Raw genomic sequence first — 6,166 nt, 5'->3', positions numbered from 1 at the left:
GTAAATGTTTTCGTGTGTGTGTGTGTGTGTGTGTGTGTGTGTGTGTGTGTGTGTATTGAGATGATCACATGGTGTTTGTCTCTTGTTCTAGGGACATGATGGATAACATCAGTTGATTCCTGGATGTCAAGCCAACTTTGAATTCTGGAATAAATTCCACATGATCATGGTGTATAATCCTTTTCATGAGTTGCTGGAGTGGTCTTCTACTGTTTTGCTGACGATTCACATTGATAGTCATAATTTATCTTGGTTTAGTTTGCTTATAATGACTTTGTCTGGTTTTACTATCAAGGTAGTACTTGCCTGTTGAATAAGCTGGGGAAGTGAATAGATTTCTTCTTTTATTTTAGTATTTTATTTATATATGTGTGACTGCAGTACGCATGTTGTTGTGTGGCAAACTTTTCCTGGAGTGATATAACACACATCTCCTCATCCCAGAAAGGGAACCCATGACAGACAAAAGGACAGACACCACCAAAGTCTAACTTGTTGTTTACTGGGCTTACTTACAGGAATATGGGTGACGGGTTTCTTGCAGGAACAGAAATGACTCAAAGACTGCTGTGTCACCAAGGACCACTCCAGCATGGGTGACAGCTCATAAAACTAGGAACCTAGAGCCCACTGTGTAGCCTACACACATCTCAGCAGGCTGGAGAGCATCCATCCTTTCTAGGTGTCTCAGTTGCTCTAAACCTCTTCCAGGCAGCTTGGCTGGTTTCTGCTTCTTCCAGACAGCTGGCCCTGCCTCAGAGTCCCCTGTTTAGCTTCCCTTGTCAGTCTTCTTTGTTTCTTGTCTTCACTTCCTCTAAGGGGGGGGGGGGAACTCTCAGCTTTTATTGTCCAGTTTGTTGTTTTATTCTCTCAGTTTGTTGTCCAGCATCCGAGAAAGTCAGTGCAGGAACTCAAGGCAGGAACCTGAAGGCAGGAACTGATGCAGAGGCCACAGAGGAACACTGCTTACTGCCTTGCTCCCATGGTTTACACGGTCTGCTTCTTTATACATCATCCAATGACACCTGCCCAGGAATGGTAGCACTCACAATGGGTTGCACCTTCTCACAACAATCACTAATTTAGAAAATGCACTACAGCCAGCCAGGCAGTGGTGGCACATGCCTTTAATCCCAGCACTTGGGAGGCAGACGCAGGTGGATTTCTGAGTTAGAGGCCAGCCTGGTATACAGAGTGAATTCTAGGACAGCCAGGGCTACACAGAGAAACCCTGTCTCGAAAAACAACAACAACAACAAAAGAAGAAGAAGAAGAAGAAGAAGAAGAAGAAGAAGAAGAAGAAGAAGAAGAAGAAGAAGAAGAAGAAGAAGAAGAAGAAGAAGAAGAAAAAAAAAAGAAAGAAAATGCACTACAGAGCTGGGCAGTGGTGGCACATGCCTTTAACCCCAGCACTAGGGAGCACAGGCAGGTGGATGTCTGTGAGTTAAAGATCAGCCTGGTCTACAGAGTGAGTTCCAGGACAGCCAGAGTTTCCTACAAGCAAGTCCTAAGAAGGAATTTTCTCAGTTGAGTCCCTCTTCCCAAAGACTAGTTTCTTTCAAGTTGACATAAAACTAGCCAGCACAATAAATAAACAGAATAGGCTTGTCCAAGTTGACTGAACTAGAAAAGTAACATTTCCTAACTCAAGAACCTCAGGGCCTTTAGGTTGTTAGGAATCCACAGTTGATACCTAACTGGGGAGCTAAGGGATACATTGTTTCCCAAAGTCTACATTCTACACATTCCTTGAGTTTTGGAGAAGCACTCCATCCCCCCATGGGTGTGACACTCACTTCAGGACACTCAGACCCACAATCACTTAACTGCAGCCCCATGGGATTCTCTCTCTCTCTCTCTCTCTCTCTCTCTCTCTCTCTCTCTCTCTCTCTCTCAACTTGCCTCTGGCCTGCAGCTGTTTCTGCACATGCCCCCATCCATCAGAAGTCGACCTGGGCCTCTATTCTAGTTGAGAGACTTAGGAAAGGCCTTTGAAAGACTTGAGTACTTCAGAAAGTACTCAAAACTCAACAATCAGGATAAATTAGTACTTAGAAGTCAGGTTGATAAGCTCGACAGATAACCTGCCAGGCTGCTGGTGGGGGGCGGGGCCCAATAGTAGAAGAGGTGCTTGAGGATCCCCATGGCCCAGCCTGAGCAATAGTCTGTCTATGTAGTTAGGCCTACAGTCTGTGTCCCCCATGCTTTGTGACCCTATCAGAGGAGGAACAGATCCCTTTTCCTCACCTCAGAACTCGTCGATGAAGAAGCAAAGCTGTCAGAGTCCCATGCAGGACAGGCTCAACGCTCTTTCCTCACCTCCCAGCTCCTGTGGGAACACCTAACCCACTATGAACACAAGGAAACTTGGTCACTGCAAGTTCCTGTCATGTGAGTGGGTTTCATCAAGAAAGCTTCCCCCAGAGACTCTGCGAAGCATTGGAGGGTAGGGCATGTATGTGTACGTGTGTGCGCATGTGCAAGCAGAAGCCAGAAGTTCGTGATATCAGTTGCTCTTCTGCCTTATCTTTTTAGACAGGGACTTCTTTCTTTCCTCCCTCTTCTGTGCTTTAATTATTTTATTATGTGCATGAGTGTTTTGCCGGAATGTATGCCTGTGCACAACCTGTGTGCCTGGTCCCCGAGGAAGCCAGAGAGAGCATTGGATCTTCTGGAACTGGAGTTCCAGATGGTTGTGAGCCACCATGTGGGTGCTAGGAATGGAATTCCAATCCTCTGGAAGAAAAGCTAGGGCTCTTTAACCACTGGGCCATCTCCCCAGCCCTGGAGAAATGTAGGGTCTTCCACAGAACCTGAAGCCCATCCATTTGGCCAGGCTGGCTGGCTTATGAGATCTAGAACTCTCCTGTTTCCAGACCCCAACCCCAGAGCTGGGGTCACAGACCCAAGCCCCTGTTGAGTAGGTACTGGAGTTCCAAATCCCGGTCCTCACACCTGTGTGGTAGCTACTTTCCTAAGGAGCCATCTTCCTGGCCCCCCTGAGTAGTCTTCTTAGCTGGCTCCTCATTTTTGGATGTGCTCCCAAACACGAACTGGAGAGAAAGGGTAAAGAGGGCTGTGTGCCAAGATGTTCCTGGAAAAGTCTGCCCTGTCGGGAATATCCTTCCTCTTTGTGTCCAATTGAGCTCGACCTCAAATGTGCAAGCTGTACCGTTCAGAACAGTTGCACTGGGGCCTGACTGGGCTCGGGAGAGATTTTGCTGATTTGTAAAATCATCAAGGCCTGATTAGGTTCCAAAGTGGGGAGGCCCTCAGCCAGACTTTGAAAAAAACATCTGAAAGAGTAGTTACCCAGGAACAACTTCCTGGCCACGCCCTAAGATTGGCTCCAAGAGGCGCTGAGGCCATTCTCTCACTCCTGCATCTCATTAAAAGCCCTTTATAGATCGCCCATCTCTTCCTTGGAATTTCCATTTCTTCTCTGTTCCAAGAACTATAAAACCTTGCCAATCAAGTGGTAACCGCGGGAACAAGAACAGGGCTCCCTTGAAAAGGGGCGGCTCCGGAGAACTCCAAAGGAGAGGAAGTGATTGGGCCCCCTCCCGGTACTGAAGATAAGCCTCCAGCTGATCCCAGAAGAGGCTTTGCGGTAAAACGCTGGTCCCCGTGGCCTCTGCTTGTCCACACCTCGTAAATTTACTTTGAGTTGCTTCATAACCCTCCAAACTCGGTGGTGTCTTCTGGGAAGGAAACTTTGCAATTACTCCGGTTGTGTGAAACAAATAAACTTCAGAAGGCGGGCAAGCTGCCCGCTGGGGAAGCTACACGGATGTGCAGGCTAGAAACTGCTAGAAACCTGGTTCTTGGGGATTGTGCTCCCAGATCACACCGGAATGGCCTGCCACAGAGGGGCAGCAGAGATTGGAAGGTGGGGAGGTGGAGATGGGATTTGGCCTAGTGGTGATGATGATGGGTCCAAGCTGGGGTGTGTGCTTGCTTAAAAGGCTTAAGGTCCTGGGTTCAAGCCCCAGCACACATACACACATACACAAACACACACACACACACACACACTGACAAACACACACGCATGCACGCGCGCACACACGCATACACACATAATACATGGAGGAAAGCCAAAATGAGGACAGGCGTCTCCAGACATCGCAATCCGCTCCCCCTCCCCTCTTAGGACCAGCTCCTCGGCTCTACTCCCCAGATCACGGTGAAGACAAAAGAGACTTCAGCACTTGCTTGGGCAGCCAATCAACTCTGTCGACACATTCTATGCCATTTATATGTTTGCACATCACCAAAAGCTTTGTTCTTCCATGGGCTGAGTTTCAGGAGCCAAGGAGAAACCCGAGAAAGGTTAGGAGCCCCCTCTAGTCACACCCAAAGGAGGCAGCAGTCCTCTCCCTTGATGTCACTTTAGAACCACCTGGTGTCCTTCAAACACTGTCCTCAAGTCCAGGCCACACCCCACTTGGATTGCATCAGAATCTCTCTGATGGAGGGCAGGCTTCAGGGTTTCTTAAAGTTTCCTGGCAGTACAAGCCAAGTTCAGAACCATGGAGTCTGAACTGGATCAGATGAAGCCAACTTAGAGCAGGGCTGCCTTGGCTGATCCAAGAGTGACCCTCACTTACTCAGGCAATGGTGTGTGATCCTCAAGGGTGACTCACCTCATTTTTTCAAGGCCTCATCTGAAAAGTGAAGATCATTTTGTAAAGTCCTCACAGAGCTACCTTCAGGGTTAAACGATAAATGCTTGTAAGGGCTTGGCTCTGCGCCTGGCACATAGAAAATGTCCAAGAACTTGTCATGATTACCAGTGTTTACACTGATGTCCTCTGTGAAAAAATGTGCAGTGAAACCACATCTCTTCAACTCTAGGGCTATGTGATGCTTATACTTATGTCTTTAAAAGTGAGGCGTGAGTGAGGAAAGAGCTCGGCAGGTAGAAATGCTTGCTGCAACTGGAGTTTGAGCCCAGGAATCCACATCAAAAGCTAGATGTGGCCTGGTGGTGATGGTACATGGCTTTAATCTCAGCACTCTGGAGGCAGAGACAGGTGGATCTCTGAGTTTGAGGCTAGCCTGGTCTCCAGAGTGAGCTCCAAGACAGCCAGGGCTACACAGAGAAACCCTGTCCCAAAAACAAAAAGCCGGGCAGTGGTGGTACACACCTTTAATCCCAGCACTCGGGGAAGCAGAGGCAGGCAGATTTCTGAGTTTGAGACCGGCCTGGTCTACAGAGTTAGTGCCAGGACAGGGAGGGCTATACAGAGAAACCCTGTCTCAGAATAAAAAAAAAAAGTGAGATGCATCTTATCATTGACAGTCACTGGTATTTGGCGACATATTAACGTGACACACTCTGGGACCAGGCACCAGAGTTTGTGCTTGTTGTCTACCCTTGACTGATTTTTCACAGGATTCCTAAGAAGAGTTAGTTGTTTATGGGTCTTGTCGTTTTGTTTATTGAGACACAGGCTCAGAATATAGCCCAGATTGGCCACTCTTGATTGTCCTGCCTCAGCCTCCCAAAGATTGGGATCACAGGTGTACAGCCCTGCACCTAGCAAAGGAGAGTATTATTTTATCTTTCTTCAGGTCACAGATTGGTAAACTGAGACCCAGAATTTAAGGTGCCTCAGTCCATGCCGCCAGAGCCACTATGCTCACTTCCTGCCCCAGTTCCACCTAGACTGGCTCTCAGCCACAGGGGAGAAAAGCCTACCTGGCTTCCTATGGGTCTGCAAGAGTAAGGCCTGGCCTGCCTCCTTTGGGCTCCCTGACTGGTTCCCGATTCTTCTCTCCCCTTGCTGAGCTGGCCCACAGATTCTCTCTCCTGATAGCACAGGAGACTGGGGAACGTCTTCTCCAGCTACTTTGATTGGCTGGGGCCCGAGTCAATAGCACAGTTGGTCTCTCTCCTGCTAGTTCAGGCACCTCTGTCTATCTGCCTGCCTGTCTGTCTGTCTGTCTGTCTGTCTGTCCTGGAGCAGCCTCTCCTGTGGGTCTCACTCATCCTGACACCAGAGGGATGTTCCACCACCAGGCATTCTGCCAAGAGTTTTATACAAACGGCCTCTCTCCATAGCTGCCCGTGGAGCTGAGTAGAACTCTTACTCCCTGTTCTACTTGCTTACTTAACACAGGGGCTCATTTTGTAGTCTAGACTGGCCTGGAATTGACTGAA

General features: G+C 48.5%; 1 long non-coding RNA gene across 1 annotated transcript; it reads right to left on the bottom strand.

Moving 5' to 3' along the window:
- Positions 1 to 486: 486 nt before the first annotated feature.
- LOC116078618 lies at positions 487 to 2,343 on the bottom strand. Its single transcript, XR_004113612.1, has 2 exons — positions 2,248 to 2,343; positions 487 to 1,025 (listed from the first exon to the last, which is right to left on the bottom strand). It is a non-coding gene; the product is annotated as an uncharacterized LOC116078618 (long non-coding RNA).
- Between the last annotated feature and the right edge of the window lie 3,823 nt (positions 2,344 to 6,166).

Source organism: Mastomys coucha, unplaced genomic scaffold, assembly GCF_008632895.1.
Source record: "Mastomys coucha isolate ucsf_1 unplaced genomic scaffold, UCSF_Mcou_1 pScaffold5, whole genome shotgun sequence".
NCBI lineage: Eukaryota > Metazoa > Chordata > Mammalia > Rodentia > Muridae > Mastomys > Mastomys coucha.
Note: the sequence above shows the minus strand (reverse complement) of the source record. Positions and strands in the feature narration are given on the sequence as shown.